At 42.7% G+C, this 27,500-nt stretch overlaps 1 protein-coding gene across 2 annotated transcripts in view; it reads right to left on the bottom strand.

Moving 5' to 3' along the window:
- The window catches only part of LOC137623778 (multidrug resistance-associated protein 1-like), a 142,437-nt gene that overhangs the window by 112,150 nt on the left and 2,787 nt on the right, over positions 1-27,500 (bottom strand). The window contains exon 1 of one of the 2 annotated variants that reach the window (XM_068354597.1): positions 5,454-5,723. The exons of the other annotated variant lie outside the window; for it this stretch is intronic. The gene's annotated coding sequence lies outside the window, so the exon portion shown is untranslated. Of the gene's footprint in view, positions 1-5,453; positions 5,724-27,500 lie in introns of those variants that run through there. 2 annotated transcript variants of the gene reach the window in all.

Here is a 27,500-nt window from a genome sequence, read left to right as displayed (position 1 = left end):
TAAAAAACCATTATCAATGCTGAGATCCGTATGTTGAGATGCCACTGTCCTCGACCTTCTTACAATTATACTTTGAGTTTTGTTAAGGTTCAACTTCATGCCCCATAATTTGCATCATGCACTAATTTTAGCTGGATCTCTATAATGGAATTCAGCTACCCCACATCTACATCCAGGAGATGGCATTGATGCAGAGTAGCATCATCTGCATATGCAACAAACTTGTATTTAGTCTGAAAAGTAATAGGACTAGAACACTACACTGAGGAACGCCATGAAGACTGAAAAATAACTGATGTGAATCGAGCATTGTATCAAATTTTGCAGCATATAAATGTTACTCGTTTCATAAAAACGAAAAACTATTTTCTGCACTCTAGAATACATGGTTAAATTAATTAAGGTCATATCATTTTGAAGATTGCTTCAATTACTGTTGAATTCTAGGATAAAACAACATTAGAGTTAAAAACAATGAGATCATAATTAATGAATAAAGTAATTTATATATAACGAACTCTTTATTAAATGGCAGTCTGTACGTCAGCGTGGATAAAATTATATAGCTATCACTTATTAAATTTTTACCGACCTGTCTGGCCAAGACTACTTGGCTTAGCATTGAACCCTTTCACAATGTACTATGGCAGCATTATATTCAGATCACGGATGGAATTGCAACCGATGCAAGCACTGTTAGTCACCATGACAAGCTGTTACTCGAGTTTATCCTTCACGGACAAAGGAAATCACGAACAAAGAGGAACATGTAGGTGCAACGTCACGTCCACGATAAACTAACAAGCAAACAGAAAGTAGTAGTGATAATAATTACAATAATAACCAAAAGGGCAAAATCAGAGTACAAGTGAAGAACGTACGAAATTGACCAAATACTGGATAGTTAATAAAAATAATGGATAAAAATAGAAGAAAAATGTCTGTTGGTATCCTCTACAAATGCATCTTCAAATTAATTCCTTCATTGGCCTTGAAGTACAGAGGCTATAACTGAGTCCAAGCATGAATAACTTTAAATTGTTTGGTCACGCCCGGAATTGATAAGATAAATACTGCTGCTTCTGACTCAAGCTGAAAGCCTCAATTAGAGATGTAAAGATTAAATTTGCTTCATCATTGCATAACTAAGCATACAAAAAATATAAGAGAATTCATAAGACTTACGCTTAAACTTAGGACACCAACACACCCATACGAACACTCATTCATTCACAACACAAAACATAAAATTAGAAGCCTGGACACCTAAATAGAAAAACGATTTATTATTATTATATTTGCTTGAACACAAAGTCACTTTCAAACTCTGAAAGTGAGCGCGTCGAATAAAATCATTTCATTTCATTATAGAAATTGTAGCCAGACGATGTCGATATGTGGGATGAGGGGATAGACGAGAGGAAAATCTCCCTCAATAGATCAATGAATAAGCTTCTAGTAAGTGAACATTATATTTAAAGAATATTCAAGGTAACAGTTGAAAATTACTAGATCTGAACTTCAGCTGTTATGATGAATGGCATTTCAAAGTAAGTGTAGTAATTATCAGTGAATCTCCAATTCATATATAGGATGGGAGACAAATATCATAAAAACTTCCCGTTACAATTACCAGTTTCAAGTAGTGACAATAGCAATAACGTAAATCCTAATTGCTCTCAACGGGTTATTGGTTCTAATTGAGAGCTTCGCTATTTTTCTGATCAAGGTATTGACACTGGAAACAGTATCATAATATGAGAGAGAGAGAGAGAGAGAGAGAGAGAGAGAGAGAGAGAGAGAGAGAGAGAGAGAGAGAGAGGCAGGGTAGGTCCACGCAGTAAATTATTCACAAAGCAGTAAAATTGAAATGATGTCACATGAGGACCTCAAGACCTAAAAAGGGCAAATCTAAGTGAGCAGTCATTTTACTAAGGATTGAGTGGAGAGAAAGTATCTTGAGGGAGCAAAGTTTTTTAAATGCGAAAGAATTCTTAGACGTCTGTTATTATTCATGGAATTTTTCACGTGATATTCAAATAAATTTAATGCAAAAACAGAAGCTGTTAGAATAAGTGTAGGAAATGGTGAAGAATTTGATGTGAAGACGTCGTGGTAAAAATGTAAGTGATGTGAGATGATTGACCGATTGAAAGATTCATTGAAAGATTGGTCGTGTAGAGATGATACAGGGGAATGGGACTTGTGAAAAGATTGCATAATTTAAGTGTTTGAAGGGGGAAGGAAAGGAAGAATTGGAAATATGAAAAGAAAAATGTATCGGCAAAGAAAGCCCTTAACCTCCATGAAGGACGAGTGCCTATAAGATTCGAACTGGATGACGAACCGTGCACTTTAGAGTTTTAAAAAGTTGCTAATGTACCTTCCCTGTATGTTTAAGACGTAGCTATAGCTTTGAAAGACATACACAAGGGTTTACGTAGATTCTTACCGTAAAATTCTTTCGCTGGCCATGATATTGGGACATGAGCCATGATATGGCAATGAAACAATATCCTACAGATTTTGTAGACTTTAGAACAAATGCCTCAGAAGAACATTGGGAATTAAATGGCAGGACAGAATTAGAAATGAAATTACAAGAGAGATTACCATAGTGCCATATTGGATGAGATCATGGTGATGGGCAGATTGAGATAGTTTGGTCAGGCTCTTCGTACTCCCCAAGAGATTAGTTCACCAAACTTTCAACTGGGCTCCACAAGAGTTTTAAGACCCAGGCCTACATGTCTGAGAACTATGTAGCTCGAAGTAGGAAATGATGGATGGAGAAGTATTGAATTAAAAGCTCAAGACAGAGACGGCTGGTGATATCTAACCTAGGCTCTTTGTGTCTATATGCGCAGATGATGATATACAAGGTCTATAGACCTTGATGACATATATACACTAGTGTACCAGAGTCGTCAAAAATGACATCTAAATATTTACATATATATACACATATTCAACCCTTCCCACCCCTCCTCCAACTACAACCCGCTGGTTCAGCAATTTGTAGGAGAGTGTAGTTTCCGAGTGTACCTCTCAGGATACCCTCGCTCACTCGGGTATGACTACTCACTCTTCCCCTGAGCGTGATAGGAAAGACATATATACTGTATATAGTCAGACACTTGCTTTTTATTATATAGGGGGTACTGATCTCTAACCCTAGGTACTTCCACTAACTCTGAAACTTGAGATGATTCCTGTTTCTATGGTTTTCTTTAAAGTCTATAATATTCAATACGCTTCATTGCTATTACTGCCTCTTTAGTGTTAAGTTCACATATGTAATCTCTTCTGCCATTACCATTCACAAACTTTAACTCGGTAAGTTCTGCTTTCTTTTCTATTTTCCTTCTATTATGATATTTCTAAGCAGGGTTATTGTCTTCTCACTTATAGAATAAACTTTATCTGTAACAATTTAACAATTTTGGGCTAAAAATTGTTCACCGTCATTTCTTTCTATATTAATTTCCTCTGTATAACCGATAGGACTTAATTACCGCTTTACATTTTTCGTTTAATTCATATATAATATTGGCATTATCTTTCCATAACATTTTACGCAATTCTTCGATACATTTTTCCGGAATATTTTACCTTAGGATTTTACTTCATCTCCTAACTATATTAATGTATGTTTACGTTCCTAAGTAATTTTTATAATTTATTACAACATTCCGTGTAATAAAGTGATCTGCTGTTAATCAACTATCAATTCCACCACACTGAAATCTGCCAATCTTATCATTAATTCCATCCTTAATTTTAATTAATTTCAGTTTCTCAAACAACTTACAATCCATGTTCGTAATAAATAGTGGTCTTCTATTGCCAGTATCTAAACTTCTCCCATCAGACGTGCCCACTGATAACATTTCTAATTTATCCCAATCATCTGGTATATCTATTCTTTCTTCTATTTCATTTATATTATCCAACAATACTCTTCATGATTTGGGCCCTGTTTTTCATCGTTTTATTGCTAATTTCTTGTCTGTCTCTTGTATTCTTATTTTCAGGGATGGGATAATTGCATCTACTTCTTGTTGAGTCGTCTTCATTACTTTTCTTTCTAATGATTTATTTCCCATCACCCACCTGAATGCCAATTCATGTAATAATGTTTTTCTTTTTTTTATATCTTCAACATATTTTTATTGTTATCCCATCTTTATTTCTGATGGTAGTCATTTGCACATTTTTTTTTTATTTTTAAATCCCAGACTGCTGCTCCCTTGACCCCACCCTTTCTTTTTACTTCAACTGTTTTCAATTTCTTCTTTGCACGTTCTGTTATTATACATTCATCAATAAATTTTTTCTTGAAATTCGTGGTCCGTTTTCTAAATTACTTTCCATAAATATGATCACATTTATTTTGCTTTTCATCCTCACCATTTTTTTTTTAGAGACTTTCTCCCTCATCCTATTAATATTTTCATGCCATAGTTTATATCTTTCTTTTATCGCCCCCTTACAAATCTAAATAGCGTTCCTTGTAGCATCGTATTCGTATGTGGAAAATAGTTATATCATCTCACTTAACCGGGCCCCACCCGGCATCCCAGTAAATGTAGCGGAGAGCTTATCTCATTAGAAATGTGTGCAATTATTTTCATCTGGTATTGAGCGATACAGCTTGATGAATTGAAAAAATAAAAACGAAACTACACTAATAGTTCTACTAGAATTTAAAAACACGTCGTTTGGTAATTCACCGTTACATCAGGAGATAAGAGAATCTTTAATAGTTTCACTAATTCTGTGGTAGAATACTTCACCCCCCCCCCTCTCCCTCGTCCTTCTTAATTATACGAAGTTAAACGTCTTGCTAAGTTAGTCTTTCACATCTGCTGTCTAACTCGTTATCTCCAACATAATCACCCTCCCCAAACAGCCAAGTAACAACCAGTAAACACGATTCTTACTCGGGTCAACTTACGCATTACCAAGAGAGCATAGTTTTTTTTTCCCCGTCTGATTCAAGGACAGACTAAAAATGATGTTCGATATCCGCTCATGATTTGGTCCAATCTCAAAACACAAGTATGACCTCACGTAATCAATGGGGGTTTCTTGATATTCTAAATTAGTGTCAATTTCAATAATTCATGTCTTTGATGAAATGATGCTTTTAACTTTTTGTTGACTGCAATGCGTCAAGATTTGATTTTTCATATTCATAAATCAATAGTTTCAACTCTGGCTACGCCTATATCACATTGCACCATTTTGGCTATTCACAAACTATAATGTAAATGAATGACTAGATTTTAACCTATTATAATTATATATTTTTATTTTTTGTCATAACAGGTCTAACAGTAAACAATAGAAAGCAGTCTCAGATTACGTCCAAGACCAGAATAAAGTTCGCAACATTACATAATATCGTTTGTTTACATGCACCACGCTTTCTCTTAGTGCCGTCATCTTACCTTCATGATATTCAGCCAATTTTCTTCAGTAGCAACTTGAGATTCACTTAGTAATGCACTCTTACAGCAATGAAATGTAGACTTTCTATCAACTTATGTTCAGCCAAACTAGCACGAACAAAATCCAGAGCAATTGTTCGTTAACTAATAAAACAGACTGAACGAAAGCGTGTATGCATAGACCAGTCAAGCTCTTCTTTAGCCCAACACATAGATATTGACCGTAGCAAAGTCGGCTTCACACTGACATGACTTCGCAAGACTAGAGCGCGCGCGATGCTATATAAACTGGGAGAGAGAGAGAGAGAGAGAGAGAGAGAGAGAGAGAGAGAGAGAGAGAGAGAGATTCGGGAACACGAGGGTTTTCTCTCGGAAAGAGGCCGGTCAAAGGGGCTCCCATGTCATAAGAGCGTAGGTGTTGGAGCCAAAACCACGATTAACCAGCTTACGAACACATATACATAGCCCCCGGGCGTAGTGAAAACGTGTTACTTGTTCGAGGGAAAGAAAACGGGGACTGGTGTTTATGAAAGAAAATGGATTATTGTTTGTGGGTTAAAGTACAATGCTTTTTTACTGGGTACAATGATACTAAGAAATCTCCTCCATCTATTAACAAATCAAACGTCAGGCCATCATCATCTGCTATTTTGCCTATTTCCAAAGTTTTTAATTTCTTAACTTCTATTGTTAGGTTTTGTACTAGCTCAGTTGTTTGATTATTTCTATTGGCGAAGTTATTTCTTATATCACTATTTATAGAAATGTGTAGAAATCCTCTGCAGTTTTTATCATTCCATCTCAATTGGTGATAGTATTTCTATTTTATCCTATAAAGCAAATATTTGCTGGTGCCCTGTTCCAAGTCCTCCTTTTCATCAATTTGATGCCTCTTCCTTTCTTTGGTGTTTCCTCAATTTTTGTCTGACTGTGTTTACGAATGTCTTGGATTTTAAGTTTGTATTTTTGAAGAGTTTGAAAATTGCATTGCCTAGCACCCAGAAACAGAGGAAGCCCTGGCATGCCCCCTCATTAAGATGCATGCCATATAGAGAGATTACAGCTGATGGAAGAGTTGGTTAACGTGTTGAGAAGAAGACCAGCTGGGGCCTAAGGCCTGCCCATTGCACTAACATGCGATTTCCGTTTTTTACTTAACTTTAATATCTCCTTCTGTGTACCCTTCATTGTTAGTACCTTGATTACCATGATTAACTTAGTAAAGTGTATTCTTATGTAATAAGGCGAGCACCTCGGAAGAAATAGATTTATGCTGTAAAAGGCATCACCTTTTGGATTTCGCATCACTGAATCCATATTTTGTACATATCCTTATCAACCCGTACTCACTATGGGATATTTGTACATACCCTTTTATAGAGAATTTCGCGGCCTTTCGGTCAATGTATGTTTCAAGTTTCTCCTCATGTTTGTTTCTTTGTAATCCCTTTGTAAAAATATAGAAGAAACACAAATCGCCGGTCATACTTGACCTTCAGGCGTAGGAGGTCGCTGCCTGACCCGGGCACTACAATTTCGTCCGTAAGACAATGTATTATGAGTCGCGTAAGCAACACACGTCAGTTTTCAGTCGTCTCTCGTTTGTGCTCTCACAACTGGTGACACGGCAACTCTGCAGTTTTGGCTATGCCAATAATGCACTCAATGCGGCTGTGTTGCTTTCAGAGAAGCCTTTAGCGGAACCATGAGACATATCAAGCTTCCTGAAAGTTCCTCTCCCAGGTCGACATCAAAATGTCACTAATGGGCTTAAAATGCCTCAAAACTCTTGCATTTTGGCATTTTTCCCAAATGGTTTGGCCCGGCCATTTACGGCGAATATTGTCTTTTAGTGTGTGAGGTAGCACAATACAGGACATGGAGATAACTAGTTCCTCTGACCCCATGTCCAACTCAACGGTCGCAACCACCGTGACTGCTAAGATACAATCTCTGCCTAACACTGTCACCATGACACAGGCACCGTGAGGCCAGAACGTGAGGCTGCCGACATTCTCTCAGCAGAATACGCCCTCCTAGGTACTGCAGGCGGAAATCCTCTTCAGGGTGGCACAAATGACAGACGGGGAAGCCAAAGCTGACATCGTCTTGGTATCCTTACCGGAGGATGTTTTTCCCCTTGCCATTTACGTGTATAAGACCACACAGGAACCTGACACCAATAGCGCCCTAACTACGGCGCATATTGTGTTTTGGTGTGTGAAGTAGCACAATGCAGGACATTGAGATAACTAGTTCATCTAACCCCATGTCCAACTCAACGGCCACAACCGCCGTAACCAACATGACCGCCAAGACACAATCTCCGCCTAACACTGTCACCATGACACAGGCACCATGGGGCCAGAATGTGAGGCTGCCGCCATTCTCTCAGCAGAATACGGCCTCCTGGTTCCTGCAGGAGGAAGTCCTCTTAAGAGTGGCACAGATGACGGCCAGGAAGCCAAACCCAACATTGTCCTGGCATCCTTACCCGAAGGTGTTTTTAATTGCATCTCCCGCTGGCTGGACGCACAGTCAGGGTAGGTACATTGCGATACCCTGAGAGGGGGACAATTCGCCCGTGCTCGCCAGGGACGAATTAGCTGGTCTTTTAATGCTCCCGGAGGACAACACAGACGGACGACAAAAGGAGATCAGCTTGTACCAGCATATCTTCCTACAACGCCTACCGCAAGACGTAAGGGCTCAGCTCATCAACTCAGACGCGCTGCCGATGGACGAGCTAGTTTATAAGGCCCAGTAAATTCTTGAGGCCTCCAGACACGCTGCGTCGCCAGTGTTCATCAACGAGGAGAGATGTCGTGGAGAGCAGGAGACCAGGTCGCAGCGCTCGGGAGCGCAAGCACACCCAAATGAAGGACCTCCTGTAACCTCTCCTTTGACGAGGGACCCGTCAACCCAAAGGAGGGCCACAGCAAGCAAACACTGTCGTCTGAGATTCCCCTGAGGAGGACTGCACCACTGCTCCATTAGGGGTGGGCAACGGGAGGAAGGGCAGAGATCGTGAGGATCCGTCTCCTTAACAGACATGAAGGTGCCTCAACGGCAGCCTTCCAAGCCCGGACAAATCCGCATGGCAATAGTCGTCACTCTACCGAGCTGAATTAAAAAGAGATGGTTAGTCCTCGGTGCTGTTGGGATCGAGGGGTAAACTACTAGCAGTGGGTAGTTAAACATTGTTAAAATTTTAGCTTAGGCTAGTTTTGAGCTTCGTCGAAATAATAATAGACTTAAAGAGGGAATTCAATCTTTTTCAAAAGTTAGTGTACTGTACTGTAATTAACTTTATTTCAGTCATTGATTATGTTGATAGGATTGTATATAGCCTAGCTATTGTTGCTCATGTGAAAGTAAAAAAATATCCCTGGAATAATAACCTACACGATTGGCAAGTACAGCTCATCCACGTACCGCTTCCTTGAACTGAGGAGCAGTGAGATTTATGTTTATTTGTAAGTGAAGCGAGCCATGGTGGAGCAGACGCCAATAGAGGGGCTTTATATAAATTATAGATAAGCATGGTAATTTAATAATGACACCAACCCCAATGATATGCACAGCACATCCATTGCCGTAACAAAAGAGCCGTTAAATTATATTAATTTACGAGCAAAGCCAGCCATGGCAGAGCAAAAATCATTTAACCGTTATGCAAATCATAGGTAACCATGATACTTTAATTTCATAACACATACACAAACCATATATTTTCACAACTTGTTAGGCTACCTTGTGTTTATTTTGCCTTTCTGACCATTGCTATTGCTGCAAATTATTTGTTTATAGTCTCTCCCCACACAAAAATCTAGTTTCCCACTGGGAGTCCTGCTATAATTATTATTTTATTTGGGGCTAGACAACACATGACCAGGTGGTTTGACCCAATATTCATGGTCAGATATGGATAAAACACAAAATAGCAAGTATGGAAAGTATATAATTCATGTATTTGGCTAGAAATTCAAGCACCATATATTTACAGCAGGAACTCGTTCATTTCATAAAATGAATTTCAGTTTTGCTAGAAATCAAACTATGATAATTGGTTGAGTGCTAGGCTCTTGAACTTTTTTCCAGTAAAATTACATGAGATAACTAGGTAAGGGGTAAACAAATTCCATTGATGTGTACCCTAAAGCAATATGTCCCAAACTTACTTTAAAGTAGTGTACCGTATATGTTAACCTTTGCAATTTGAGAGGAGACGGTATGACGTGCAACACTAGGCTGCGGTAAATTTTCGTTTCCAGTAAATTACCGCACTCCAGGTTGGGTTAGGTATGGGAGAAGCCCCTGATATAGATAAGAACCCTTCAGTACTAGGTTTCATATTAAGTAAAGCTGTAATCAAACATATGAATTATGTACTTTTCCAAATTGTTATGGCATAATTGAAGCATAGGCCTATCGTTCAAAATTCCACAAAACCTAACACACCACACCTAACCTAACCTAGTAGTTCCCAGGTCACAGACTTAGCTGGGGGAAAGCTTCCCAGACACCACTTCCCAAGTCACAGACCTAAAAGTAAATCATAAATAATGCCCTACCTTATTTCCTTAATGTGCACTAATACTGTAATTACAACGGGGTCCTATGAGTAAATTACAAACAATGGCTTACTTTATGTGTGGTCTCTGTGGATGCATGCAAACCGTAGAAATGTATAAAAACAAATGAGAAATAACTCAGAATAATAGAATGCCAATATTTGGTAAAATTATAGTTACAGACGGGAAAACATTTCAAACAGAAAATATATGTTTGCCTGTAGTAAATAACGTGCTTCAACCAAATTTGACCTTCATTTCAATTGCAAACAAATAGAACAACCAGTTTGACTACTTCATTTCACTAACACTACAGTGGTACTTCTACATACGAATTTAATCCGTTCCAGAACCAACCTCTGATGTAGAAAATGTTCGGATGTAGAAACGAATTTTCCCATAAGAATACATTGAAATAGGATTAATCTGTGGTTGAGCCCAAAAACCTATGATAACTTCTTAATAAACTACTACACATAACTTCCCATGAGAATAATGCACACTAAATTATATAATAGACATGTAAATAAGAAGAATTAGCAAAAAATGATAAATAAGAAACAGGTTTTTAGCGTCACTTTACCTTAGAAACTCCAGCGCAGGTGTTGTTGTCTTGCTACGCAGAGAGGAGACGGACAGGCGGCGAGGAGGTAGAGAGGTTAACTACGATAAACGTACACTACCGTAACTTATTCTAACTTACACTAAGTGAACTTTAACATAACTTAGCTAATTTTTTTTTATTTTTATATTTTATATTTTTTTTTACATTTTCTTTTTTTCTTTTTGATGATTAATTTTAATCACTTTCACTCTCTACACTTAAAATTGATTGAATTTCTTTCGCTTTTTTGGGTGGTATTTGTTGATGAAGTCGACCACGTCTTGATATTTTCCTAACACCTCTTTTATATGCGCCGAACCTAACACATGTTCTACCTCCTCGCTCCCTTCCTCGTCATCACTCATGTGCTCAGACATAGCATGGGGTTCCTTGAGCTCATCTGTGGTAAGTTCGTCGTGATGTTCGGCGACGAGTTCCGTAACGTCATCTGCGTCGACCTCCAGACCCATGGACTTGCCAAGGGAGACTATTTCCTCTACGTCTTCCGCTGCACCCACCACGGGATCAGGTTCGGGGTCAAAACCTTTGAAATCTCGGGAAGAAACTGCATCAGGCCACAGCTTCTTCCAGGCAGAATTGAGGGTCCGTCGAGTTAATCCCACCCAAGCCTGATCTATGATCTTCAAGCAGTGCACGATGTTGAAGTGGCTCCTCCAAAATTCACGCAAAGTTATGTTGGTGCTTTGCGTGACATTAAAGCACTGCTTAAATAAGTGCTTGGTGTACAGCTTCTTAAAATTAGAGATGACTTGCTGGTCCATGGGCTGGAGGATAGAGGTGGTATTCGGTGGAAGATACAGCACCTTTATGAACTTAAATTCATCGAAGATATCATCTTCAAGTCCGGGGGGGGGGGGAGGGGGGGGGGGTGAGCGGGTGCATAGTCAAGGCATAGCAGACACTTTAGAGGCAATTTCTGTTCATGAAGAAACTTCTTCACAGAAGGGCCGAAAACTTGGTTAACCCATTGCACAAAGAACTGCCTAGTGACCCAGGCCTTCGAGTTGGATCGCCAGAAAACATGAAGCTGGTCCTTATCGACGTTGTGTGCTTTAAAGGCCCTAGGGTTCTCGGAATGGTAAACCAGTAAGGGCTTGACTTTAAAGTCCCCGCTAGCGTTGGCACATAGGGCAAGAGTCAACCGATCCTTCATTGGCTTATGCCCAAGCAATTTCTTCTCTTCGGCGGTGATGTAGGTTTGACTGGGCATCTTCTTCCAAAACAGCCCGGTTTCATCACAATTAAACACTTGCTACTCTACGTAGCCTTCTTCCAGCACGATCCTTTCAAAGTTCTTGACAAAGTCAGCTGCAGCCTTTGTGTCCGCACTAGCAGCCCCTCCGTGGCGAACAACTGAATGAATCCCGGACTGTTTCTTAAACTTCTCAAACCAGCCACGAGATGCCTTGAAATCATCTGAGGAAGGTTCAGTTGAACTCTCCCCAGCATCACCCCCAGAGCTCTCCTCCTTCAAGTCCGTAAAGATGGCGTGCGCCTTCTCGCAAATGACGGTCTCGGTGATGGTGTCGCCAACAATCTTTCTGTCCTTGATCCACACTAGCAGAAGTTGTTCCATCTCTTCTATGAAAGGTGATCCCCTTAGAAGGTTTCACTGCTTTAATAGCTTCCTTCTGTTTAAGGATTGTCGAGATCGTCGACATATTACGGCCATACTGTTTAGCAAGTTCACTCACGCGGATGCCACGCTCATGTTTTTCAATAATTTCCTACTTTACGTCTAAAGAAAGCATTTCCTTCTTCCTTTTCTCACCACTACCACTACCACTTGCAAAACTAAGCCTTTTAGGACCCATACTTTACGTAAATTACCATTAAAGGATGCACGTAAAAAATCACGATTAAAACACAGTTAATAGCAGAACGCACAGGGCACAACCGCAAGAAGCCGACAAGAACAGAGGACTGACCCGAGCCGCGCTAATTGAGGGTCCCTCCGAGGTCGAAGTGCTGCCTTCTATCGGCGGAAATAAAAAACACTTCAGGCGCTATGAGCACCGACTACGCGTACGAGTATTGTTTACTTCGGGTGTCGAAAAAACATTCGGGTGTAGAATAGGAACGTATTCGAATTGTACTTCGCGTGTCGAAAAATTCAGATACAACCGGTACGACGAAAATTGCTTACTTCGTGTGTCGAAATAAAATTCGGGTGTAGAGTCAAAAATTTGCTCGAATTTTACTTTGGATGATGGAAAATTCGGATGTAGATACGTTCGTATGTAGAGGTTCCACTGTAATATCATTGAAATGACAAATTTGGTGAAATGACATTATTTACTACAGGAAAACATATTTTCTGTTCAAAATGCTTTACCCTAAATCTAATGGTTTTTGTTCAGCCGTGCGCTCGCTTTGCTCACAAAAAAAAATAAAAACATCAAGCTCCACATGTACTAGCAAGCGGTAATGTTGAACTGCGCACGCTAACATTAATGGGTGATTATTATTTCTTAGATAATTATTCCAGTTACATTCTTTTTTTTAGAAAATCTAATGGTTCTTGCTTCTCGTGTGTTCGCTTCGCTTGCAAAAAGTTAAAAACATCAAGCTCAGTACAGTATGTACTGGCAATAGGTAATGTTGGGCTGCGCACGCTAACATTAATGTAACAGTAAAGGATTTGATCCTGAATTGTCATAAATGTAAGTCAAAAACTTTATAACTTCAAACCTCTATAGTCAAAGGTGCCGCTGCCAATAGGAAGGCAGCTTTATCGCGTGAATTTTCGGGAGCCAATCAGAACACCGCACACCTCCACTTACTACCAATCACGGACCAGAGGGGGATGGCCACCCACCCCTGCCAGTCTCCCTCACTCGAATTTTCTAAATGCCTTTTAGTATCTTGTTTGCTATCTCACCTGAAGGATCATGCAAATAAGGCAACACTGGGAGTGACCAACACACTGCCCCATCGATGTTGAAAGCCAAACAGCAAGCTGCTACTTCGTCAGAGTAGTCACACAGAAAACCAAAACCTACGTTTTAGTTCTTCCAAGTCAAGCTAAAGCTGGAATCCCTACCTCGTTGTTCTCACGCAGTTCTATCAATCATTTAGAATGGCTGCCTGCCTATTTGTTATACTAGCCCAGGTGGGAACTAACCCTACCAAATTAACTACTGCTGCTCATCTACTTAGGAAGCCGCCTTCGTCACCCGTGAAGCTGTACACCGTCAGGAGAATTCCCATGCTCACTGCTAAAATTATGTATCCCTTCAATCAGTTTATCTTTTGTTTATTTAAATAAACACACATTTGTGCCTGTGGTTTCAATTCCTACACTTTGGTGGTCTGAGTCACTCTGGTTTATGCTGAGAGCATTTTGGGTTTCGAACAGAGTATTAAAACCCTCACAATAACGTTAATACTGAACTGCATTCTCTATCCAGGTAATTGACCCTAAAGAAAAAATATTGACATACTTTATAATTGGAACGTTGAAGGCTGGGGATCATTAGGGTGTTCTGGCAAGTGTTGCTGTATTGGAGGTGATGGAGGGTAGAGACAACTGGCAGTAAGGAAAAAGTGATGTAACAACGTCTCCTTTGGGTAGTGGCGAGTAAAAAAAAACTTAAAAAGTATAGCCTAAAATATTTAGTTTTATTTCCAGGCCTCTCGATCCAATCCGTAACTTCCCTCCAGAGACGTTCTATGTTCTGGGTATGGGTGTCTGGGTCTAGGGGGTTGATGAAATTTTGTGAGGGATTGACAATTCTGTGTTCATAACCAATTCCAGATAAAGAGTTATAAGCTGAACACTTATCACTTATAATTACCGGTATACTATCTACTTTATCATATTGTTGAACTAAAGGAATAAGAGGTCATTATCACATTTATTAGGTAGTGGAACAGTAGCGCAGGGAAAAAGGCTTGGAAGGGGACTGAAGCCAGCACTTGAAGTGATAAGAAAAGGGGGTGGGGAAATATTAATCCCCCCATGGTAACTTTCCATACGTATGGGTACGTGATTGGTTAATGGAAACAGAATGGAGTCTATATAGTAAACTTGAATGAACTTGGACAGGATACAGGTTCAGAGCAAGTATTTATGTGAAAACTGGGTGTAATACAGTAATAACGAAAACAGAAATGACGAAAAAATAGTAAAATAAAATTTAGGAAAGGAAAAATATTTACAATGTTAAACTTATGAACATGAGAGGTATATACCGGTTTCACAGTATGACTTCCTAACTTAACCTAACCTAGACCTAACCTTAAATAACAGATATGATGAAAAAATAGTAAGATAAAATGAAGGGAATAATTAATATTATTTTACCCGAATAAATTGAAATGTTGTAATAAGAGAGAAAACATTTGAAAGGGGTATTGAAACAATTTTAAACTTGTGAAAGTGAGAAATATGTTATTTTCATTAGTAAAATAAATTTTTGAATATACTTACCCGATAATCATGTAGCTGTCAACTCCGTTGCCCGACAATTCTACGGGAGGGATACGCCAGCTATCACTATACTAGAAGGGGGTGTACTCACAAGCGCCACCTGTGGCCAGGTACTACAGTACTTGTTGTTGTCGCCACCTCACTTTTTCCTCGGTCCACTGGTTCTCTATGGGGAGGAAGGGTGGGTCAATTAAATCATGATTATCGGGTAAGTATATTCAAAAATTTATTTTACTAATGAAAATAACATTTTTCAATATTAAACTTACCCGATAATCATGTAGCTGATTCACACCCAGGGGGGTGGGTGAAAAACCAGTGTACAAGACTAAAGGATAGCTAAGTATCCCGTATTTCATATAATCAGTTATCCACAATAACAATGAAATAATAAGTACCTGGTAAGGAAGTCGACTTGAACCGTTACTCTGCCTTTAATAAGATCGTCTTCCTTACTGAGCGCAGCGTTCCTCTTGGAAGGCTGAATCAACTCAAAGGTGCTAAAGTATCAAGGGCTGCAACCCATACTAAAGGACCTCATCACAACCTTTAACCTCGGCGCTTCTCAAGAAAGAATTGACCACCCGCCAAATCAACAAGGATGTGGAAGGCTTCTTAGCCGACCGTACAACCCATAAAAAGTATTCAAGAGAAAGGTTAAAAGGTTATGGGATTATGGGAATGTAGTGGCTGAGCCCTCGCCTACTACTGCATTCGTTGCTACGAATGGTCCCAGGGTGTAGCAGTACTCGTAAAGAGACTGGACATCTTTGAGATAGAATGATGCGAACACTGACTTGCTTCTCCAATAGGTTGCATCCATAACACTCTGCAGAGAATGGCTCTGTTTGAAGGCCACAGAAGTAGCCACAGCTCCCACTTCATGTGTCCTTACCTTCAGCAAAGCAAGGTCTTCTTCCTTCAGATGAGAATGTGTTTCTCTAATCAGAAGCCTGAATAGTAAGAAACTGAGTTCTTAGAACTTGGAAAAGAAGGTTTCTTGATAGCACACTATAAGGCTTCTGATAGTCCTCGTAAAGGTTAAGACCTTTTTAGAAAGTACCTAAGAGCTCTAACTGGGCAAAGTACTCTCTCCAGTTCATTCCCCACCAAGTTGGACAGGCTTGGGATCTCGAACGACTTAGGCCAAGGACGTGAAGGAAGCTCGTTTAGCAAAAACCGAGCTGCAAGGAACATGTAGCCGTTTCAGATGTGAAAACAATGATCCTGCTGAAGGCGTGGATCTCACTTACTCTTTTAGCTGTTGTCAAGCACACGAGGAAAAGAGTTTTTAACGTGAGGTCCTAAAAAGAGGCTGATTGGAGAGGTTCAAAGCTTGATGACATAAGGAACCTTAGGACCACGTCTAGATTCCAGCCTGGAGTGGACAACCGACGTTCCTTTGAGGTCTCAAAAGACCTAGGGAGGTCCTGTAGATCTTTGTTGGTGGAAAGATCCAAGCCTCTGTGGCGGAAAACCGCTGCCAACATACTTCTGTAACCCTTGATCGTAGGAGCTGAAAGGGATCTTACTTTCCTTAGAAATAACAGGAAGTCAGCAATCTGGGTTACAGTGGTACTGGTTGAGGAAACTGCATTGGTCTTGTACCAGCTACGGAAGACTTCCCCTTGAGACTGATAGATTCCGAGAGTGGATGTTCTCCTTGCTTTGGCAATCGCTCTGGCTGCCTCCTTCGAAAAGTCCCTAGCTCTTGAGAGTCTTTCGAAAGACTGAAGGCAGTCAGACGAAGAGCGTGGAGGATTGGGTGTACCTTCTTTACGTGAGGTAGACGTAGAAGGTTCACTCCTAGAGGAAGAGTCCTGGGAATGTTGACCAGCCATTGCAGTACCTCTAAGAACCATTCTCTCGCGGGCCAGAGCGGAGCCAACCAACGTCAGCCGTGTCCCTTGCGAGAGGAGAACTTCTGAAGTACCCTGTTGACAATCTTGAACGGCGGGAATGCATACAGGTCGAGATGGAACCAATCCAGCAGAAAAGCATCCACGTGAACTGCTGCTGGGTCTGGAATCGGAGAACAATACAACAGGAGTCTCTAGGTTATCGAGGTAGCGAACAGATCTATGGTTGGCTGACCCCACAGGGCCCAAAGTCTGCTGCAAACATTCTTGTGAAGGGTCCACTCTGTGGGGATGATCTGACCCTTGCGGCTGAGGTGATCTGCCATGACATTCATACCGCCCTGAATGAACCTCGTTACCAGCGTGAGCTTTCGATCTTTAGACCAGATGAGGAGGTCCCTTGCGATCTAGAACAACTTCCACGAAAGAGTCCCTCCCTGCTTGAAGATGTAAGCCAGGGCTGTGGTGTTGTCAGAGTCCACCTCCACCACTTTGTTAAGCTGGAGGGACTTGAAGTTTATCAAGGCCAGAATAACCGCCAACAACTCCTTGCAATTGATGTGAAGTGTCCTTTGCTCCTGATTCCATGTTCCCGAGCATTCTTATCCGTCCAAAGTCGCACCCCAGCCCGTGTCTGATGCGTCCGAGAGGAGACGGCGGTCGGGTTTCTGAACAGCCAAAGGTAGACTTCCTTGAGAAGAAAGCTGTTCTTACACCACGCGAGAGAAGACCTTCTCTCTTCGGAAACAGGAACTGAGACCGTCTCTAGCGTCATGTCCTTTATCCAGTGAGCAGCTAGATGATACTGAAGGGGGGGGAGGTGGAGTCTCCCTAACACGATGAACAGGGCCAGCGATGAAAGTGTCCCTGTTAGACTCATCCACTACCTGACTGAGCATCGGTTCCTTCTCAGCATGCTCTGGATGCATTCTAGGGCTTGGAAGATCCTTGGGGCCGACGGAAAAGCCCGAAAAGCTCGACTCTGAAGATCCATACCCAGGGAGACAATAGTCTGGGATGGGACGAGTTGAGACTCCTCAAAATTGACCAGGAGGCCCAGTTCCTTGGTCAGATCCATAGTCCATTTGAGAATCTCCAGACAGCGACGACTTGTGGGAGCTCTTAAAAGCCAGTCGTCTGACGGAGCCGGACACAAGATCATGGTACTGCTGCACAGTCTGTGAACTGTCAACCATGGGGAAGCGAGGAAGTACAGTGACAACCCGAAGCTGTCTAGACTGTCTGGGTCGTACAGACAACTCCTTATCGGGTTGCTAAGGTAGCCGTACTGCGTCACAACAAGTCACTCCTGCTGATTGTTGAACGTCTTCCCAGTGACACACTGACTCCGTAAACAAAAAATCCTCTAACAAGGACTAAGTTTGGACTGCATGTCTTGCAACACAGCTCAAGGACTATGGGAGCAGGTGTGGTAACAGACGGGATTAGCGACTGAAGTGGGACCATTACCTTCCCTGGAAGCATGTTATGCTTAAATAAAAGTCCATAGGAGGCTACGCAGCTAAAGGCTCCTCTCCAAATGACAGAGTCCTCAAGGGAATATCAGAAGGAGGGAGAAAAGCACTTTCTCATCTACAGGGACCATATCCGAGAAAAGCTAAGTTCTCTCAGTGAGGGTTACACTGTGCAAACGCAGCAGACTAGAAGGCAACGTTAAGAAACTGCTTGACAGTCTAGTGAGTTGGCAACAACCAAAGATGTGTGACTGAGAAGCATGCGGTAAGGTATGCAGAGCCTGTTGTATGCAGAGCATGCTGTAAGCAGAGCATGCTGTATGCAGAGCATGCTGTATGTAGAGCATGCTGTAAGGTAAGCAGAGCGTGTTGCATGGCGTGTAACATTTCTCAGAAATTCCATGACCAGTGCTAGAGTGAGTAATATCGCATTACCGTCCATTGAAAGTGCACGTGCCGAGGGAATTGATTTAGACTGTTTTGTTGATGAATTTGAAAGCCGGCATGATAATCGTAGAATTAAGCTACACTAAATGTACTATAATCTACTTCACCTCCGGAAAGGGAAACTCGCCCTGTTGGCAACACTGCATTACTACATGCATGCTTGCAAGGGGTTTAATATCAACATAATATTACCTTACATTCATAACTCATGATTTTTGCCATATTTTGCGATTTGTTAAAAATATATTGCAAGGAATACAAATATATTTTTATATAAGTAATACAAATAACCTCCATTATCATAATGTTTGAAAATGGAGGTAAGGTATGCTGAACAGCAGAGTCAGAACGAGCTGGAACAACAATAGTTGTGGTTTCCTCTTCAAGACTCTGTTGAGGGAACACCTGAGGCTCAGTCTGCAAAGGCTGATCAAAAGAAGTAGCAGAAGGTAGGCGCATGGGTGGAGGAGGCTGACTCCTGGCATGAGTGGCTGAACTCAAGGGTTGCGCTTGCTGAGTGGTTGGCGGATGCGCAGTAGCAAGTTCCTGAGGAACGAGTGAGGTTCCTGCGGTGTGAGCTGAGAGCGATGAGGTAGTGGCTGCGCAGAACGCAGTAAATGTCTCGCAAGTTGAGGCTCCTGAGGCGCAAGGCTAAGGTGTTGAGGTGCTTGCCTTGAGGAGGGTTGAGCTCGCTGCAGCGAGAGCTGAGGAGACTGACTCATGGATGGGAGAGGTTGTTGTACCTCAAGCGAGTGTTGCCTCACTGGTGGAACAGCAAGTGGAAGCGGAGGAAGAGAGGTATAAGCCTCCTGTTCCCATTGCTGAGGTTGCCTTAAGGAAGGCGGAGGGAGCTGCACACCACTGGAAACAGTAAACTCAGAACGTGGCTCAACATCGTACGCCTGGCAGGCAGTACTGCGGTCAGGCGGAGCGAGCGCAGGAGGAGGCGCAACCTTCTCAGCCTGACACTCACGCATCAAGACCATAAGCTGTGACTGCATGGACTGCAGTAGAGTCAACTTGGGGTCAGCAGACACTAAGGTCTGCTGAGGTAAAGCCTTAACAGCAGAGATCTGTTGCGGCAGAACCTTACTCCTCTTAGGCGGAGTGCATTCAACTGATGACTGCGGCGAGTCAGAGCTAACCCAATGACTGCATCCGGGTTGTTGAACTCTAACTTCGTACGTCTGGCATAGGTCTGGACTTTACGTTTAAGAGGTCTTGAGACCTGAGACCAGCGTTTTCTCCCCGAAATTTCTTCTGCAGACGAGCAAAATAAGGGCTCAATCGTCTGCGGGTGGGAGTGACGGTCTCTGTAAGACACGCCCGCAACCACCGAGGATACTTCTGTGCGCCGATCAAGGCCTGCCGAACCCTTTTGCCCTTTGACATTGCTTCTCCCCTGGGCTTGGGAGCTTGCAAGAGGTCCCGGACTGGGAAGACGACTGGCACGCACAGAAGTACCCTCACGCACAACACTGACACACTTTGCGCTAATCACTTATCACTTTGATTTTCTGTTTGCACTTATTTCACTGAACTCGAAACTTTAAGTGGTTTGTACCTGAAACACGCAATTCTATCCTTTCTCAAAAGTTAGTAATTGCGAAAACAGAATTACAATGTAACAGAAAAATCTAATGAAAGATAAATAATTCAGTGGCTGGAAAGAGACTAAACACTAGATCACTCTAGAAACGTTTACCTTCTTCCCCTAAAGAGACTAGGGAGAAGAGCAAAAACGATAACAACGTTACTCGCTTGAATGAAACGTTTATCCTCCTCTTTCTCCCTCCGTCTCTATCTCTCTCTCTCTCTCTCTCTCTTGACTTAGAACCTGAGAGAAGAGCCCGATCATATATATCGTTAAAACATATTATTGTTAAAGGAAAAAACTGAAATATTTCCCAAAATGAAAAGTTCCTTTATTAGAATTAAAACCATTAAGTTAAGAAAGAATGAACAAAACGCTAGACACGGTTACTCTTACTGCAACGTGACACCGTGAAAAATCTCTCTCTATCGTAACGATAGAGCGCAAGTTGAACGTTCTGAACGTCAACAACTGCAGAGACAAAACAAAACGTTAGTTCAACTTTGAAAACAGTACGAGACTATCAAAGAAAATCTTTCAAAAACATTAAAATAGCATATGTTAACAGGTAAAACCGAAATGACGGGCTCAATGTTAATTAACTTCGGTACCAAGAAAAGACCGCCTACTATTAGGAAAGGTCGAATATAAACAAATATAAAAATTAATTTTAATAAGTTTATAATAAAAGTAAGTTAATCGAAGAGGCCTATAAAAGGCGGAGAGATATAAAATAAATCTATAACAAAACTAAGAAAGAGAGTCTATACTCTCTTAGACACCAACACTTCCGTCTAAGGAAAGGGTCGGCCATTTAAAGGTGAAAGAGAGTTCATACTCTCTTCGTCACCAAAAAAATTAAATTAATTCCAAACGCTAGAAAGGCTAACATAGAAGTTTCCAGTATAGCGAATAGCTGCAAATTTAGAGAAATACTTCACCAAACCGTGAACAATACTCCAAAATCATAAGCGTATCCAAGAACGTCTAGCCGGAAGCACGACAGAGGAAAAAGTGAGGTGGCGACAACAACAAGTACTGTAGTACCTGGCCACAGGTGGCGCTTGTGAGTACACCCCCTTCTAGTATAGTGATAGCTGGCGTATCCCTCCCGTAGAATTCTGTCGGGCAACGGAGTTGACAGCTACATGATTATCGGGTAAGTTTAATATTGAAAAATACAGGTGGGTATTCCATCACCGAATACATAACAACAATATTAGGGGGTCAGGGTCAAGTCTTTTAGTATACTTGTATGGCTTGGGTAAAAGGTAATATGTCCATGTGGGTATTGCATAAACATAAGGTATCAAAAGAATGACTTGGGTAAAACATAATATGTCCACGGGGGTATTGCATAAACATATGGATTCAAACGATGGGTATTAGAAGGGTCAGATCAAGTAGAATACTGGAATGACGTGGGTATAAATGAGGAGGACTCATAAGAAAACGAATAATCCTATTGGTCAAAATAAAGGAGAAGTTCTAAAACTAGTTAACACGCATATACCTATGAACGAACGGGAGCGAATACAAACGCTTCTAGAACGTCAACAAACAAATGAAAAATTTACCAGTAGTATGGGAGATAGATATTTAGTACAGTTTTTCAAGGATTTATTATACATCCAAGAATATAATGTATAGAGAAAAAAAGGTTCATTTTACGATTATATACCCTTATCCACACGCAAAACCCAGGTTCCCACTGGGGGTCCCCTATTGTCAGCAATTATATATATTATATATATAAATATGTTATTTTTATTAATAAAATAAATTTTTGAATATACTTACCCGATAATCATGTAGCTGTCAACTCCGTTGCCCGACAGAATTCTATGGAGGGATACGCCAGCTATCACAATACTAGAAGGGGGTGTACTTACCAGCGCCACCTGTGGCCAGGTACTCAATCATTTGTTGTTTACACCTCCTCAATTATTCCTCGGTCCACTGGTTCTCTCTGGGGAGGAAAGGGAGGGTCGATTAAATCATGATTATCGGGTAAGTATATTCAAAAATTTATTTTATTAATAAAAATAACATTTTTCAATATTAAACTTACCCGATAATCATGTAGCTGATTCACACCCAGGGAGGTGGGTGAAAACCAGTGTACATGATTAAAGGATAGCTAAGTATCCCCAAATTTCATATAACAGTTATCTCAAATAACAATGAAATAATAAGTACCTGGTAAGGAAGTCGAATAGAACCGTTACTCTGCCTTTTATTTAAAGTTCGTCTTCCTTACTGAGCGCAGCGTTCCTCTTGGAGGCTGAATCAACCCAAAGGTGCCAAAGTACAAGGGGTTGCAACCCTACTAAAGGACCTCTACCAAACCTTTAACCCAGGCGCTTCTCAAGAATGAATAGACCACCCGCCAAATCCAAGGATGCGGAAGGCTTCTTAGCCTACCGTAACAACCATAAAAACAACAATAAAAGTATTCAAGAGAAAGGTTAAAAAGGTTATGGGATTATGGGAATGTAGTGGCTGAGCCCTCACCTACTACTGCACTCGCTGCTACGAATGGTCCCAGGGTGTAGCAGTTCTCGTAAAGAGACTGGACATCTTTCAGATAAAATGATGCAAACACTGACTTGCTCCTCCAATAGGTTGCATCCATAATGCTCTGCAGAGAACGGTTTTTATTAAAGGCCAACGAAGTAGCTACAGCTCTTACTTCGTGGGTCCTTACCTTCAGCAATGCAAGGTCTTCCTCCTTTAAGTGAGAATGTGCTTCTCTGATCAGAAGCCTTATATAGTACGAAAGCCCATTCTTGGACATGGGTCTCGAGGGTTTCTTGATGGCACACCATAAGGCTTCTGACTGTCCTCGAATAGGTTTAGACCTCTTCAGATAATATTTGAGAGCTCTGACAGGGCAAAGAACTCTCTCTAGTTCGTTACCTACCATGTTGGAGAGGCTAGGTATTTCGAACGATCTAGGCCAAGGACGTGAAGGAAGCTCGTTCTTTGCTAGGAATCCAAGCTGAAAAGAACATGTAGCTGATTCGGTTGTGAAACCAATGTTCTTGCTGAAGGCATGAACCTCACTGACTCTCTTAGCTGTTGCAAGGCAAACTAGAAAAGCAGTCTTGAGGGTAAGATCCTTGAAGGAAGCTGACTGGAGAGGTTCGAACCTAGATGTCATAAGGAACCTTAAGACTACGTCCAGATTCCAGCCTGGAGTGGAAAGACGACGTTCTTTAGACGTCTCAAAAGACTTGAGAATGTCTTGAAGGTCCTTGTTGGAAGACAGGTCCAAACCCCTGTGGCGGAGGACTGAGGCCAACATGCTCCTATACCCTTTAATCGTAGATGTTGAAAGGGATCTCTCATTCCTAAGATGAAGAAGGAAGTCAGCTATCTGGATCACAGAGGTATTGGTAGAGGATATTGAATTGGCTCTACACCAGCTTCGGAAGACCTCCCACTTAGACTGGTAGACTCTACGAGTGGAAATTCTTCTAGCTCTGGCAATCGCACTGGCTGCCTCCTTCGAAAAGCCTCTAGCTCTAGCGAATCTTTCGACAGTCTGAAGGCAGTCAGTCGAAGAGCGTGGAGGTTTGGGTGCAACCTGTCTACGTGTGGTTGACGTAGAAGGTCCACTCTTAGAGGTAGAGTCCTGGGGAAGTCGACTAGCCATTGACGTACCTCTGTGTACCATTCTCTTGCAGGCCAAAGGGGAGCAACCAGCGTCAGCCGTGTCCCTTCGTGCGAGACGAATTTCTGCAGAACTTTGTTTATAATCTTGAACGGAGGGAATGCGTACAGGTCGAGATGGGACCAGTTCAGAAGAAAAGCATCTACATGAACCGCTGCAGGGTCTGGAACAGGGGAACAATAAAGCGGAAGTCTCTTGGTGATGGAGGTGGCAAACAGGTCTATGGTAGGTTGACCCCACAAGGTCCAAAGTCTGTTGCACACACTCTTGTGGAGGGTCCATTCCGTGGGAATGACCTGATTCCTTCTGCTGAGGCGATCCGCTGAAACATTCATATCGCCCTGGATGAACCTCGTGACCAGAGTGAGGTTTAGACCTCTTGACCAAATGAGGAGGTCCCTTGCGATCTCGTAAAGGCTCCTCGAATGGGTCCCTCCTTGCTTGGAGATGTAAGCCAAGGCTGTGGTGTTGTCTGAATTCACCTCCACCACTTTGCCTAGCAGGAGGGACTTGAAGTTCAACAGGGCAAGATGGACTGCTAACAGTTCCTTGCAATTGATGTGGAGTAATCCTTGTTCCTTGTTCCACACACCTGAGCATTCCCGTCCGTCCAAGGTCGCACCCCAGCCCGAGTCCGATGCATCCGAGAAGAGATGAAGATGGGGGGTCTGGATGGCCAATGATAGACCCTCCTTGAGAAGAAGATTGAGCTTCCACCACCGGAGAGTGGTCTTCATCTCTTGGTTGATAGGGATAGAGACTGCTTCTAGAGTCGAGCCCTTGTCCCAATGAGCTGCAAGATGGAATTGAAGAGGGCGGAGGTGGAGTCTCCCCAGCTCGACAAACAGGGCCAGAGATGAGAGGGTCCCTGTGAGACTCATCCACTGTCTCACTGAGCAATTGCTCCTCTTCAGCATGCTCATGATGCACTGTAGGGCTTGGTTTATCCTGGGGGCCGATGGAAAAGCCCGAAAATCCCGACTCTGAATCTCCATTCCCAGGTACACAATGGATTGGGAGGGAATGAGTTGAGATTTCTCTATATTGACTAATAGACCTAGGTCTCTGATTAGATCTAAAGTCCAAGAGAGGTTCTCCAGACAACGACGACTCGTGGAGGCTCTCAACAGCCAGTCGTCTAGGTAGAGGGAGGCTCTGATGTTCGATAAGTGCAGGAATTTCGCTACATTCCTCATCAGATGAGTAAAGACCATAGGAGCTGTGCTTAGGCCAAAACACAGGGCTTGGAACTGATAGACAACCTTTCCGAAAACGAATCTCAGGAAAGGTTGGGAGTCTGGATGAATGGGAACGTGAAAGTATGCATCTTTCAAGTCCAACGAGACCATCCAGTCCTCCTGTCTGACCGCTGCTAAGACCGACTTGGTCGTCTCCATTGTGAACGTCTGCTTGGTGACATACTCGTTGAGAGAGCTGACGTCCAGCACCGGTCTCCAACCTCCTGTCTTTTTGGCCACAAGAAAGAGACGGTTGTAGAAGCCCGGGGATTGATGGTCCCGGACTATAACCACTGCCTTCTTCTGCACAAGTAGCGACACCTCCTGTTGCAATGCTAGCCTCTTGTCCTCTTCTTTGTAGTTGGGAGAGAGGTTGATGGGCGATGTGGTCAGAGGCGGTTTGAGGCAGAATGGAATCCTGTAACCGTACCTCAGCCAACTGACAGACTGTGCGTCTGCACCTCTCTTCTCCCAGGCTTGCCAGAAGATCTTGAGCCTGGCTCCTACTGTTGTCTGGAGAATCTGAGAGTCAGTGCTTTCCCTTAGATGTCCTGGGTCCTTTCTTAGACTTGCCCCTGTGAGAGTCTGGACGGGAGCTTCCTCGGCTGGGGGCTCTACCACGAAAGGGCGGTATGAACCTAGTGGCCGGGGTATCAGCCACTGGAGAGCGATAAGTCTTGGGGACAGAGGTGGTAACCTTAGACTTACGAGCCGATGAGGCTACAAGATCGTGCGTGTCCTTCTGTATCAGGGCAGCCGACAAGTCCTTAACTAGTTCCTCGGGAAAGAGGAACTTTGAGAGTGGAGCAAAAAGGAGCTGTGACCGCTGGCACGGTGTAATGCTGGCTGAGAGGAAGGAACACAGTTGTTCCCTTTTCTTCAACACCCCTGATACAAATAACGACGCTAGCTCACCCGATCCATCCCTGATAGCCTTATCCATGCAGGACATAATTAACATGGCAGAGTCTTTGTCCGCAGGAGATGTTTTCTTGCTGAGGGCTCCCAGGCACCAGTCGAGAAAGTTGAACATTTCGAAAGCTCTGAACAACCCTTTCAGAAGATGATCCAGGTCTGAGAAGGTCCAACAAACCTTCGAGCGTCTCATCGCAGTCCTCCTAGGCGAGTCCACCAGACTTGAGAAGTCAGCCTGGGCAGAGGCAGGAACTCCCAAGCCTGGTGCTTCCCCTGTGGCATACCAAACGCAACCTTTCGATGCGAGCTTCGTTGGAGGGAACATGAAGGAAGTCTTGCCCAGGTGTTGTTTAGACTGAAGCCACTCCCCTAAGGTCCTTAAGGCCCTCTTGGAGGATCTAGCTAGGACAAGCTTAGTATAGCTCGACTTAGCTTGTTGCACGCCTAGCGAAAACTCAGATGGAGGAGAGCGGGGAACAGCAGAGACGAAGTGGTCAGGGTAAAGCTCCCTGAGTAGAGCCAAGACCTTTCTAAAATCAACAGACAATGGAGAAAGCTTAGACTCCTCCACGTCTGATGAGGGATCAAGATGTGCCTCCTCATCATCCGACACTTCATCAGCAGAAGGTAGCGAAGCAAAAGGACCAGAATGCTGAACCGCAGAGTCAGAACGGGTAGGAACAACAACAGAGGTTTCCTCAACTTGAGGGAAAACCTGAGGTTCAGACTGCATAGGTTGAACAACAGTCGGAGCAGAAGGCAGGTGCAAGGGTGAAGGAGGTTGACTCCTAGCAAGAGTTGCACCCAAGGATTGCACCAGCTGAGTGGAGGACGGAGGCGGAGTAGTCCGTTCCTGTTCCTGAGAGATGAGTGGAGCATGAGAAGGTTGAGGCTGCGCAGAACAAGGTAAAGTTCTAGCAAGCTGAGGCTCCTGAGGCGCAAGTGCATGGTGTAGATGAGCTTGCCTAGATGAGGGTTGAACTCGGTGCAGCGCTGGTTGAGCAGACAGACTCACGGAGGGGAGAGGTTGTTGTACCCCAACCGAGAGTTGCACCACTGGTGGAGCAGCAAGAGGAGGAGGAGGAACTCTCCTGATCCCCAAGCAAAGGTTGCCTTAAAGAAGGCTGAGGCTGAACAACACTGTGAACAGCAAACTCCGAAAGTGGTTCAACATCGTACGCCTGGCAGATGGTGCTGCGACCAGGCGGAGCA

This window comes from Palaemon carinicauda, chromosome 2 (genome assembly GCF_036898095.1).
Source record: "Palaemon carinicauda isolate YSFRI2023 chromosome 2, ASM3689809v2, whole genome shotgun sequence".
NCBI lineage: Eukaryota > Metazoa > Arthropoda > Malacostraca > Decapoda > Palaemonidae > Palaemon > Palaemon carinicauda.
The sequence above is the reverse complement of the archived record's forward strand: the minus strand, read 5'-3'. Positions and strand labels throughout refer to the sequence as shown.